The sequence below is a fragment of the Fukomys damarensis genome, unplaced genomic scaffold (assembly GCF_012274545.1).
Source record: "Fukomys damarensis isolate Sample0158 unplaced genomic scaffold, DMR_v1.0_HiC HiC_scaffold_14, whole genome shotgun sequence".
Classification (NCBI taxonomy): Eukaryota; Metazoa; Chordata; class Mammalia; order Rodentia; family Bathyergidae; genus Fukomys; species Fukomys damarensis.
The window spans coordinates 61,393,658-61,407,855 of NW_022900926.1; the positions used below are offsets into that span (position 1 = coordinate 61,393,658).

Genomic DNA, 14,198 nt, shown 5'->3' on the forward strand with positions numbered 1-14,198 from the left:
CCCAGAACAAAAAAAAAAAAAAAAGTCTGAGGTTGTAGCTCAATGCAAAGGCCCCAGGTTCAGTAACAAACAGACATACACAGACACAGACACACACACAGACACACACACACACACACACACAGTAATAGAACTAAATAAAAACTAAAAAGTTTAAATTCTAGCCACAAATTTTATGACCCCAATTACTGAAATCTAAGAAAACATGCCTAACACATACTGCAAGGTACTCTATCTCTGGTTATATCAAGAACTGTGAGCTAATTCTAGACCATGAAGTTCATTAGGGCTTTCTGATTTTACCAGTTAATTTTTGTGTTATTTTCACCTGGAGCTTTTAATTTTATTCTAAATATGTTAGATAACTAAATTAATCATTTCTACCATACTAGTTTTCAAAATATTTGACTGCTTTTATTTTTCTAAGGACAGGGCCATAATTTCTCATACTTGCCCATTTCCTGATAAGTTTACAATGAGGAAATCGTTGCCTTAAAAATGTCTATGTTTGGTATACAACACATTCTCATTTCAGATTACCTGAATGTGGGCATAAGTCATATTTATCTACTTAATAACACTTTTAGACTGAGTTCACAATGAATTATGCCAAGATTGCTTCATTACTTGAATTAGCAAAATATATAAACTTCCTCATATGTGACTTTCTCATGGCCTAAATACATTCATTGACTGTTTAACATTGTTTTTATAGAATTATTTGCTTTCAAATAGAATATGGAAAATATGGGTGCACTTACAATATATTTGCAAAAGTGAAATTTTTCTATACTTAATGAGACATTTTATCTGCATAGAAATAACTTTAAAGCCTAGTGACTTTTTATAGTCATCGAGTGATTTCTTATTCATGTTCATTCCTTTTTTTTTGGTACCAGGGATCGAATTTGGGTCCTTGCACTTGTGAGGCAGGTGGCAGAGCCACTGAGCTAAATTCCCAGCCCTAGTGATTTCTTATTCAGAATCACAGAAGATTAATACTCAGAAACCCAGATTATAATGTAATACACATTAGAGTACTTACCATTTAAATTTTGTTTCAGTTTCAGTTGTTGTAACTTGAGCAGGACTTTTAGGGTTTCAGATATTGCTTTACATGATTTCTAGCAAATAATATTTAGATGAGCAAAATGCTGTTTTGTAAGTTCTAGTCCCTGGAGGGCCATGAATAACCACTTGTATTCAGAAGAGATGATCCATGAAGACAGTCTTGCCTGCAAGAATGCAATGCGTTACTTTTCCAGCAATTCATTTTTCAGGTGTCCAGTCAAACCAGCAATTAAGCTATCTAAGCACTGCAGAGATAAAATCTGATTAAAGTCAAAACATGGCACCAAGTCAAATGCTTCCCAAATAAAAAACAAAGGAGGCTCAGTAATCCCTTTAAAAAGATACCAAATGCTTCAACTATTGAGACAGATGGCATTTAGCCAGCCCCAGCTCACAGAGGTAGTGTCCAGTCCACCGTGTGCTCCAGCCCTGACAGTAGCCTTCCTGTATCCTGTGCATTCTCACCTTCCTCCTCCAAGTGCACACGTGTGTATGGACACATGCACGTAGCAGGTCTACTTTTAGGTTTATCCCTGTGTGAAATCATAGCCCACTGCTATCCATTAGCACCACAGGATCAATGTATTTCTTGTTCATATCTAATCTCTAGTGCTTGGTGCAAAACATATGCTCAGCTCAGTAAATATATTTTAATGTTTAAGAGATGAACAAACTAGTCCAAGGTTTGCACTCATACATGACTTTTGTTAAGACCATCACAACCTCCGTTGCTAAATCCAGCTGTCAGTTTTCCGTCTTCCTCTTACTTGACTAACCTACCAGCTTGACAAAGTTAGCCTTGGACCTTATTTTACCATCTTCCTGCAACCCTACTGGTCACTATTTGGGAAAGTGTTTTTGCTGGTTTATCTTCTGCCTGAGCTTTGATGTAAGGCGTCCTGAGGGTTCAAACAGCATTCTGTTTTCTACTGGCCCCTCAATCTCACACCTCGAAATGATGTCCCACATTTTCATATCTATATCTGCATCCTAACCTCGTTCCTAAATTTCAGATGATGAAGTAGTGTTGCCCCACTTAGATATCTGATAGTATCTCAGACTTACTGTGTCCAAATTGATTTCCTGCTCCCACTCGTCCCCTCTGGCCCAGTGGTATTGTCTTTGCCTTTGTGCCCATGTTAGTAACGGTACTGGGTTACCCACTGCAGGAGTCAGCTTCTTATCACGTATAAAATATCTGACAGTACCAATTTAAGGAAAGAAAGCTTTATTTTGATTCATGGTTTTTGGACTTTTGGTCATCTCTGTTATGTTTAGGCCCATAGAAGGCAGAAACATAACGAGTGAAGAGCATGGCAAAGAAAAGCTGCTCATCCCATGGCGGTCAGAAGCAGAGAGAACAAGACAGCACAGACGGGAGGGGCCGGGGCCAGACACAGGTCCCACTGTGTCCCACTGCAATCAGCAAGCCCCAAAGTTGTAATAGCCACTGCCTCTTGACCCCATCTCTTCCAAAAGGCTCACCTCTGGACACATGAGCCTTTGGGCACACATGTTCTCTCCAAACCACAACACCCTCTATTCCTACTGCTATCACAGCTATAGATTCCACTAAAGGCAGAAAAATGGCCTCATTTCCTCTTTCAATTTCCACTATGCTTTCCTTCGGTAGACCCTAAATGGTAAGGGTTTTTATGATGTATTATTGGTGGTCTAGAGGCACGTAGAGTAGAGAGAAGGGTGGGTATAGGGTCCATGCAAATGCAAGGCCACTGTGTAGGAAAGACCTGAGTATCTGCAGGTCCAGGAGAAGGAGTGTGGTGCGCAGGCACCCATTCCCAGTGGAAAGGCAACAACCATCATGTCTCTACAGCTTCGCTTCCTGTTCGATGCATTATTGGCTATGATTATATTCATCAAATGGTATAATAGAATTTCAAAATACATTTATTCTGTGTAACTGAAATCTCAGGCCCTTTAACAGCATTTCCTCACAGGCAGAACACTCTAAGCCCCTCAGCATGCAGTGTCAAGTTCTGTGAATTTAGTGATTTCAGACAACATGCCATGTGGTCTCTCTGTATGACTTATTTCTCTTAATATAAAGTCTTCCATGTAGTCACAAAAGGAAGGATTTCCTTCTTTTTTAAGGCAGAATAGCATGCCTTTCTTTGTGTGTGTGTGTGTGTGTGTGTGTGTGTGTGTGTGTGTAAAACTTTTTGGATTCACTCATCCTTTGCTAGACACTTCACTAGACACACCCCTACCTTGACTGTTGTGAATATTGCCACAGTGAACATTAAGGTGTCTGTGCCTCCTTTATTACCTTTCCAATTAATTCAGATTCTTTTTTCATAACTGCTTTTCCTTGGACTTCCAGTGCTGCATTAAACAGAAATGATAGGAGTGGGCATTCTTGTCTTATTCCTGATGTTAAAGGAAAAGCTCTCAGCTTTCATTGTTGAGTAAATATGATTTTAGGTGCGGGCTTGTCAATTTTATGTTTTAAAATACTGAACCCAGTTAGGCTCTATTTTATTAATTTCTGCAATTGCATATATTATTTCCTTCCTTCTACTAAATCACCTTGGTTTGTTCTTCTTTTTCTAGTTTTGTAAGTTTAATATTAAGTTATTTACTTATGAATTATCTTCCTCCTTATTGTAGGTGTCTTGATTACTTTCCTGTTGCTGAGGCACAAACTTATTCCTGACCACTTAAAGGAGGAAAGGTCTATTTTAGCTCCCAGTTTGTAGAGGTTTCAATCCATGGTCAACTGGAAGAGTGGTATTGCAGGACAGCATGGCAGAGAAGAATTGCTCATGGCGGCTGGTATAGTTTAGCTCCCAGTTTGTAGAGGTTTCAATCCATGGTCAACTGGAAGAGTGGTATTGCAGGACAGCATGGCAGAGAAGAATTGCTCATGGCGTAGCTGGTAGGAAGCAGAGAGAGAGAGAGAGAGAGAGAGAGAGAGAGATACAGAGGGAGGAGGAGGAAGGGCAACACACCCTTCAAGACCGTATCCCTAGTGACTCCCCTCCTCTGACCAGGCTCTACCTTCCAACATCACAATTAGCTGTAAACCCATCATGGACTGCTCTCCTGATCAGTATCATGACCCCATGATCCAACTACCTCCCCAAAGCCCTTCTTATAATAGCATGAGTCTTTGGGGGGATGTCTAGATATAAATTATAATATTCTGTCCTTGGGTTCCAAGAGACTCATGACTATCCCTTCATGCAAAATGCATTTAGTCCCTCTCTAATAGCTGGCAAAGACCTAACAATTGCAGCACTGCTAAAAAGTCCAAATCCAGGTCTCTTCTGCAAATTAAGGCAAACGCTTTTCTGTGAGCTCATGTAAAAAATCAAAAAAGAAACTTAAACCTAACATACAAAGGCAAGGAGTAAATATTCTCATTCAAAGAGGGCTAAAGAGGGATACAGAAAAGAATGGGACCAATGTAATACTGAAATCCTGCAGGGCAAATATTAAATCCTATAGTTCTATATCCAGGAACATGGAAAAATTGTGGTGAGATGTAAATTTCAACACCTTGGGTAGCCCTGCCCCTGTGGTACTTCCTGTGGGTGGCTGTAGCCCTCATGACTTCTCCCTAGGCTGGCTTTGCAGACTCCTTGCAGCTTTTCTATCATTGTACATTCTTAGCTTTTCCATCTTCCTTGGGTCTCCACTGCACTTTTGGCTTCACTCTTAGCAGCTTCACACACTGTCCTCTCAGGGGCAAACTGCTTGGCTTCACAAGCCTTCTGAAATATGAATGGAAGTCTGCCTGAGCCCACAGCTCTTGCATTCTGTCTGCATGAAGCCAGCCCCTCATGGATGATGTCAAGGTCTATCTCCAGCTCTAGCACTAGCCTGGGCCTTCTGCATTTTGCCAGTGATGTAGAGACTTCTGAGAACCTGGACACTGAACATGGTGAACTGAATCTGTGGGAATATATTCTCTAGGCAGTCCTTGTCCAACAGCCCACCCAGGGGTTTTCTTCTCCAAGCAAAATACTTCCCCTTTGCAATTTTAAGCCTAAAAAGGGTGGGGCCTTGCTAGTAGAGCTTTGTTGGAGGATGTGTATCAAGGGGGACATGGCCTAGCAGGATCGAATCCCCTCCTCCTCTACTTGATTTGTAAGTGGGGTATTGACATCCCCTAATATCATAATGCTGTCTATTTCTTCCTTCTGTTTCATTACTATTTGCTTCGTACTCTTATAAAGTGTTAGATATAACTATTCACAAATTCTATATCTTGATGAATTTACCACTGTATCATTATGGAATAACCTTTGTCTGTTTTTACAGTTATTAACTTAAAGGCTATTTTGTCTGATTTAAATATAGTAGCTCTAGTCTCTTTTTTCTAACATTTGAATGGAATATGTTTTTGCACCCCTTCATTTCTAACATATATATATATATCCTATATATATCCTAAAACTAAAGTGAGTCTCTTGCAGGCAGCATATAGTTGGATCTTTATCCATTCAGCCAGTCTATATGATTTGATTGGATAACTTTATCCCTTTATATTTAAAGTAGTAACTGATTGATAAGGACTTATTATTGTCATTTTGTTAGCAGCTTTCTCTTTTATAGTTAATTTTTTCATTAATTATCTCTTTAATTCTGCCTTTGTGATTTTATGGTTTTCATAACTCTATGCTTGATTCCTTTCTCCTAATCTTGTATCAAGGACAGAATTATTTTGCAAGCAGCATAGTTCTTACATAAAGCATGTTAAAGCTTTAAGTTTATTTTTAAGCTGATAATGATTGTAAACAAAAACCCTTAAAGTCTTCATCCACATTTTAAGCTAATGATATCAAAATTTGTAACTTTTATACACTGTGTGTCCATTAAATTATAACTTTATTTTTAATACTTTTTGGTGTTATCCTTTCCTGTGTTTTCCTTTTTTGCAATATACTTGTGTACCTGTACTGTTACTTAATAATCAGAATGGGTTTAAAATATCACTACTGAGTGAATTAATTTTTTAAAAATTATTTCACTGAACTTATTTAGTTGTAGCATGTGAATATTACTGTTATCCTCCCTCCCATATTCTCATATGTGAAGTTCAAATGAAACTGTTCAGTAAAAAGAGCAGAAAACCAAGACTAGACCAGAGCCACAACAGGCCTTTATTGTAGGGACAATCTACAGAGCTGTCTCTGAACAAAAGAGAGAGAACAATATGGCCAAGACAGGCAAAAGCCAGGATAGCAGCTGCACTGAATGAGGTCTCGGTTACATTTATATGATCAAGTGACCTTCCACCAAAGTCATTGTTCTTTTACAAGGAAAATAGGCTGTGTTCACCTAGTCAAAGGGAAGCAGGTCCTTGTTTACTCCCTGGTGGATGTTTTCCTTTCAGTTTGTTTTGACCTTGAGGTTTTTCCAACCCCTCACCCATGATCTAGACTTTGGTAAGCCCTAGGTCAATAGGCTCAAAGGATGTAACATTCCCTTGGGCTAAAATTTGAAACCACAAGCTTGTATGGATTAAGAATGGATTACCTAATGATCAAGAAATGAAGGAAAAGAGAAAATACTATGTCCTTTTACTCTCCACGGAGCTCCCAGCTGTCCGCTTCCAGGCCTGTGATGTCCAGCTTCCTGCCCAATGATAGCTATTGCCACTCATGCCTTGAGGTTGAGGCTGAGCCAAATGTCCACTTCTTGAGTTGGCTCTAGGCCTTGCTTCCTTGTCAGAAAACCCACATTTGGGCAAATATTCTGCCCTTTGGCCTCAGGAAAGTTAACTGAACTCAGGCATGTATGTTCCTTCTTATCTGAAAACTGTTCCTGTGACAGGAAAATGGGCTGCTTTCAGGCTTCTGCTTTTATAACCCAAAGAAGCACTATTAGGCTGCTCTCTGGGTGGGGACCTCTCAGCCTTACCCTTCTAGAGGGCTGAGAGCGTCAGAAAGACTTTCCAGCTTTGGAATCCCTTCCTATGGATCACAGCCACTCATTGTCATGGAGAATCAACCTCTGGACAGCTACTCTGGGCTTTCCATGGGATTTTACAAGATCCTGGCAAGGATTTCACTGGAAAGTGAAAGTTTTTTCTAGCTGCTTACAGGTTATAGAAGCAAAACTTGACGGGAAAGCCTAGTAAATCTCATTAAGCTTTGACTCCGGGAACCAAGAGTGCATACGTGCGTGTAAATGCATAAAAGTAGTCTTCATCTTAACATAGGTCAAAGCCCTCAGACTCACTAGCCTTGAGAGCAGATGAAGTCACAGTAATTTTTGTACCCAATGTCTCTGTCTCATATTGTTCTTTTATTTCATATAAAATCTTAGCCTTTAAAATCAAATCCTTGCTCCAAAAAATATACTTAGGCAGTATCCCCCACAAGGGTTCCACATATAGTCTGGAGCAAATTCTAATCACTGGACATAGTATAACTTTTCACACATTTGTACTAGACAGCCACCATGCCATGAGCATCCCCTTGCATCAGTGGGAGACACCGCCTTGTTCTGTCCCCTAGTGCTGAAATTATATGGTCTTCAAGGTAAAGCAGAGTGCTGTGCACATCGTCTCTGGCTAGGCTGGGGCCCTGAGTCAGGGTGCCAACATCAGCTGCTTCCCTTTTCAGCCATCTGTTACTGACTAATAATAATGCAGGGACTGCCCTTCTTCCCAGCCAAACACAAAAGACCAAAATTAACATGAGCTCACCCTCTCTGCTTCTTCAGGTTGTTCCCGATTTGCTCTCTGATTCCACTACAATAGCTGAATTTTTAAATTTTAAACGTGTAGTATTTTCTTAAGGTCTAACTACTATATAGTAAGGTAGAATCATCAGTATATATCATGAAATTTTACATATATCATATTCTGATATAGCCTGGTCAATTATAGAGCGTTTTCATCAACCCTATTAGAATATTTGGTCAGCCTCTTCACAGTCAGTAACATTCTTCCACCTCTGTAGTTAGTTACCCACTCTTCTGAATTCTACTTTCATCAGTGAGTTTGACCTGTCCTTGAATTTTATAACAATAGAATCATACAGCCAGCTACTTTTGTACGTGTATATTTTGATGTAGAGGAGAAACTCGAGGGGGAGTTAATTTATGCACTGTTCTGTTGATGGATATTTAGGTTCTTTCCATTTGGGACTGACTCTTCCCATAAAAGTCTTTTCACTAATGTACTCTGTGTCTGAAAGTGAAATAGATTAGTCACAGGATAAGTGTCCTTTTTACTAGAAACTGTCGACTCTTTAACAAAACAGTGGACCTTTTTTTGTATTTCCACCACAAAGAGATGAGAGATCCAGTTGCCCCAGGTAGGAGATGTGGGTGGCATTTCATTATCTTTCCTATAAGTTCCTGGAAATGTGCTGGCCCATCTAGTCTAGTCCTATGGCAGTCATAACACAGCTTTCATGTTCAGCTTAGGCAGTGGTGATTCTTACATTCTTTTATGTTTCTAGGCACTTGAAGCTCAAGACAAATTTTCCTTCCAGAGACCAGAATGAAAGAACTACAATATGGAATTTCTCTATCCAAATGGAATTTCTCTATATAGGCTGTTCCTGTTGTGTGTGTGTGAAGGAAAAGTCATCAATTTTATCCTGACATTTTTATTACCCGATTGCTCATTTAAGAACTTCTCACCCTTGAAGGTGAATTCACACAACCGAGGCTTTCTCTGTTCAACCTTTGTAAATTGGAGAGATAAAAATGTTATCATTCTGCCAAACAATGAGTGTTAAGCAAAAACATAGTAATGAAGTTTCCACGCAGGAGATGCCTAGACATGAAGCTCACAGTTTTGCCTAAACTGAAACTATGTTCCAGATCAACCCTAGGACTGAGCTAAGAAACTTGCACCTGGAGATGAAATCACAGGAGCGCCTTCTGCCTTCACCACATCTCAAATACGCATCAGTGCTGACTAACGAGTGTTCAGGGCCAGGAGCTATTTACTTGTGGCCCCCAGGCATTTCATAACCCATGCAACTGAGGCCAAAACCAACACATGAAAGATGGTGGGATTTCAGGAGAATAACGTCTTTAAAATCACTTTCATAATTAATTAATAAAGCAGATGCCGGTTCTTCTCTTCTGGAAATCTTCATATTCTGAAAGAATACATTTTCTTTCACTCTGCTCTTTTTATGTCAGTTGCATGCAATTTGAGTTATATTAATTTGAGTTATATTTACCCTGGATTAACCTATTCTAGCAATAATATATTTTCAAATTATTTAAAGAAGGTTAGGTATATGTAGGGTAATTATTATTTTATGTAATGTACTAAAAATAACTAGCATCATCGCTCATTTTTATTTTCATTAAGTCAACTTACCTATGTGGATACATAGTGCTTGTGTCAGCTTCACAATTAATACAATCAGAAGCCTTAAACCATCAAATGCTATAATCCAGACACAGCTATCTTTCCCTTTCTCAAGTCTAAATAGACACAGGATCTCTGTTCTGCTTTTTAGACTCTATAAAAAGAATCTCTGATAGAACCTGGGAAATTGTTGGGAGTTGTGTTTTGCAATGTACTACATTCCAGGAGTATTTTACCAGGGATCTGAATAGTAGCCTAAAATGCTACTACTAATTCTGCTACTCTTGCTTTTCTTCTTCCTTAGTCACACATTTTCCAAATCTCCCTCTGCTTATCTCAGTCTACCTATGGGATCTGATAAATCTGATAAATTTACTTAAGGTTTTATCCTATAGGATTTCCTAAGAGAACAATCAGTAGATGTATGGGTTGCTGGTCTGTCCCTTCAGTCATTTTACCTTCCATACCTAGAGCATTCATTGGTTTCCACATCTGAAAAACAAAACATATGAAACTCCCCTAGGAATAACTGTAACCCTGGATAAATTAATAGATGAGAAATCTATTAATGTTAAGGAATAGGGAAATGTTATTTGTTAAAACGGAAAAACCAGAGTCAGTTCTTAGATCAGGTTATAGCTGAAATCTATACCTGAATGCATGAAAAAGATGTATGGTATTTCTCCCAAAGAGTTGCCTATTTAACAAGGGGGGAAATAGGATAAATCGTCCTCCAATGAGAGTTATTAACAGAAGGCAATGGAAGGGATAAAAGTTGAGACAAGGAAGGGTAAATAAAAAAACTGAGGAAACCACAAATGAAATACAATCATACTCATAAAATTTAACAATAAAGCTATTAGGGTATGTGATAATTTCACTAAAATGCACATTAAAAGTGACATTTTGAGACTGTAGAAATCAAAGCATGAAGTCTCTCCAAATACGCCTGATGTTTGCAGAATGCGTCGGCCCTCAGTGATCTCTGCTTTGAGCTCGCCTGAGACCTTTGACTTCAGAGCCCTTCTTGGTTGGGCTGCAGGCTGCCGCTGGCCCGGTCAGTCCACTGTAGGCTCCCCTGTACTCCAACTGTATTTGCCCTGGTCAGTTTATCTGCCAAATGCTCCGTAAGCATCTCGCTCAGTGAAGTTGTGCAGGATTCAAGGGGACCTCAGCCTGATCTTCAGGATCTGTTACTGCCAGTCAGGGTTTGACTCATATCCTTGACTTAGAGGTAATTCTGATTACATTTCTGTTTCTGGTAGGACTTTGTTTACTGGAAATTTATTCTCACTCCTGACTGACAAACCTCAATTCACAAAAATGCCTACTTCCTAAGTTGATTTGTTTAAGATACTCTGGACTTACTGATGGATTTGCTTTAAATTCTTCAAAAAATAGCTCTTTTACTTCATTTGAATAAGATACTGTTTTCTTTTTACCAAATTTCAGGAATGCATCTAACCACAGGTAAGGTTTGCACCCCTGCATAAAGACAGTGCTGGAGGAATGTCTCCAAAATCTCAAAGGTCCACAAAGACAGCATAATGAAAAGTATCAAATATTAGTGTAATCTCTTTCACAAAGAAGAAAATGACTTCATTTTTTAAAAATGCTGTTATGCTGAAAAGGTATCTGTATCCCCATTCTCAGAGACTGAAGCAGGATAATTGCAAGTTCAAGACCAGCCTGGGTAATTTAGCAACTTAGCAAGCTCCTATCTGAAAGTGAAAAATAAAAAATGGGGAGGAGACCAGGCAGAAGCTCAGAGCAGGGGCCCTGGATTTAATCCCCAGTACTCTAGTGAGAAAAATGCTGATTCTATCCAAACAAGGGCCACCTATTAACTGTCCTCAATGTTCTACTTTTCACTTTCCTGGGCTGGAAACCTAAGTGAGTCCAGAATGATTATATGTTTTATATGGAAAGCAAAAGAAAGAAAGTGGTGCCCAGAGGGAGTCATAATATTGAACATCTTTTGAGTATCAGATAAAATCATGGTGCACTGGAAAGCACCCTTTAATTACCCATGTTAATCACAGACAAGACTACTTTGTTTAATCTAAAAGTTTTTATGTTCGCCAGCACATTCAAATTCTAGATTGGCTCATCTGTGATAAACATTGCTTTCGATTTTTATTAACACCTTCTTCTTTTCTGCTTCCTAAATCTCCATCTGATCTTATTTCCTAAAACTGCGGTGTATAGTCTAGAGACCCAAGGAGTCCAATCACACCTCTTCAACTAATCCACTTAATTACCCGACTTATCCCCAAGCAAAGTGCTGACTGGAAAAACCACATACTTCATTCATGAGTGTCTGTGATTGGAAAAACTGGATGACCCCAATCCTGCTCTACCACAGTCTGATCCATGTTTCTGAGTTTCTGTCAGTGGTAAAATTCCACACAATCAGACAGTCTATTGGAGACAATGAAAATTTGAGTTAGTTTGTTGCTTTCTTTGGTGCCATCTCCTTGGAGTAAACTTTATCATACATAAGACTCTCTAAATAAATATTTTTTAAAAAACACTCCTTTAACCTAACAATCTCTCCTGGTCTATAATTTAAATTTCTTAATCCTTTTTCATATGAGTTAATTATAATAATCATTTAAAAAGAAATAAAGCCTATACTCTATTTGATTTTGAATCCAGTGAAATTTGACTGAAATTGCTTTTTATGTTTTCCTCTTAAGGTCACAAGCAATTTCTAGATTTCTATACCCATAGGAATATTTTTTCAACTTTTATCTGTGAACGTTCACTTGATTTTCATTCTGTCAACCACCTCCTGCCTTATAAAAGCTAACTAGCTTTGTTTCTCTGTCACCACATATTTCCTGGCATTCTTCATATCTCCATGAGTTTCCTTTTGCCTGTTTTCTCTGCACAGTCATCAGTAGTGCCCAGGCATGCTGGTTTATCTCCCGGTCCTCCCCTGCCTTCTTTCCCCGTGCGGCTTCCTTACACCTGCTGTCCAACAATCACATTTCTGCTCATGACTACCAAATCCCAATTGTTGGTCCAGTCTTCCACTGGAGGTTCTGGGCCATGTGCGAAGCTATCGGCTAGATAACTACATTTGAGTTAGAAATAAAACTGAAGTCCATGTGCTGAAAGCAGAAACCATCAGTTTCTCCTCTAAATGTGCTTCTATCCCTGTATTCTCTAGTTTATCATATTGCTATGCAAACAAATAGAAACCTAAGTGTCAGTCCTGATGCCACCACTTCCTTGGCCTTGAAGGCCTTGAGTGAGATCACACTCCAGATCTCGCTCTGAGCACACCCAGAGCCTCTCTGTCAGCTCTCTGACTCTGGCACCTGGATCTGCCTCCCGCATGTCCCACTCACCTGCCCTCACCGTCCGCGGGTGCTGCGGGCATCTGTGCCTCTCCCTTCAGTGGTGCTCTGTCTCCACAGAATGAGGCCTCCAGGCATGCAGCAGCCTCTTGGCCCCTGCGCCCCCATTTCTGGCCACTCCATCCCTTGCCTTTTGTTTCACTGCTCTGTCTCATGCGGAATGCAGTACTTTCTGTGTAGCATGGATTTCTTGCCTTGTCTTTCACCCAGGCCATCTCCTTTCCTACCTCTCAGCATTCCATCACCTCTGCCAACACCTTGGACCTCCTAAGTAACATTCTTCGAGAAAAAGCTAATATATTCTCCCAATGTTTTCAGCATGGACCAGCCCCACGCTCGGTCGAATACCTGTCCTCTCCCTCTCCTTCAGACTCATCCTCAGGTGCCCAGGTGAAGCTGGTGCTCTCCAGCAGGTGCCAAGTGGGCTGCCAGGCTGGTTGGGCTGCGACGCTGTTAGCAGCCTGAAGGTCTGAGATTGGATGGCATTTCTTTCTGCAGAGCAGGGGTATGAGACACATGTTATTGTTGCCATTTTCTGCTGAGTTGCCTTCTGATAGTTCGTTTTTGTTTGAAGCACGATGTGTTTACAGAACATCAAACACATCCAGAGCTAATCTGGCCATCAAATTACATCTCAAAATTCGTAACACTAAAATAGCCACTGTTGCAGAAAATTATGACACGTTTCCTTTCATACAGGACACAATCACAAGCTACTTATGGCTGTCACGTCTTCCCATTCTAATTTTGTCGTGGAGATGCCACCAAGCAGCACCCAGATACAGGTGTGCACCTCCCCTGATCTCTGCACAGGTTTTGGCAGTATGAGCAAGTAGAAAGGAGAAAGGAGGGACATAAAACAGTCGGAGCCACCATCCCAGAAACCAAGAGATGCTGCAGTGCATTTTTACACGATTTTAGCTTTTTAACTCTAGGAAAAGAAAAGAATGATGCTTCCTGTAACGCAAGAGCCAGAGCCTGGGATTGTCTCACAGGAAGCATCTGGGCTCTGCGGGTCAGGGGCGAGGAAGGCTACAATGGATCTGCATCGTGGGGAGTGATTCAGTGTGCGGAAACTGAAAGTTTCAGGGAATCGGACGTGACCGCTGCTTTAGGCAACGGCGAAGAAACACCGAGAGTGGAAGAACCATAGAAAGAGGCCTGAAAACAACTCCAGAGGCTTCGAGAGATAAAAGCAAAGTAAGCCAAACCAATTACCCATGGAATAACAATGATAGAATGGGAATCATTGAGAAGCCCAGCTGTTACCTCAAAAAGTCATGGAGGAAATGCAGCCCTATCTGTGGATGACCAGATCTAACAAGCTTTGCTAAGAGAGATGATGAGAAACAAGGAATACCACAAGAGGAAAAAATAACCCTTTTTATCAGAAGGGTTTCCAGCTTCCTGTACAACAAAGTTCATAGATTTTTTTTTTTTTTTTTTTTTTTTTTTTT

The 14,198-nt window shown here is 40.0% G+C and overlaps 1 long non-coding RNA gene across 1 annotated transcript in view; it reads right to left on the bottom strand.

Moving 5' to 3' along the window:
• Positions 1-13,225, bottom strand: part of LOC104855235 — a 22,336-nt gene extending 9,111 nt beyond the window's left edge. The window contains exons 1-2 of the long non-coding RNA XR_778353.3: positions 13,090-13,225; positions 1,046-1,235 (exon numbers count right to left, since the gene is read on the bottom strand). This is a non-coding gene — a long non-coding RNA (uncharacterized LOC104855235). The remainder of the gene's footprint in view (positions 1-1,045; positions 1,236-13,089) is intronic.
• Positions 13,226-14,198: the final 973 nt, after the last annotated feature.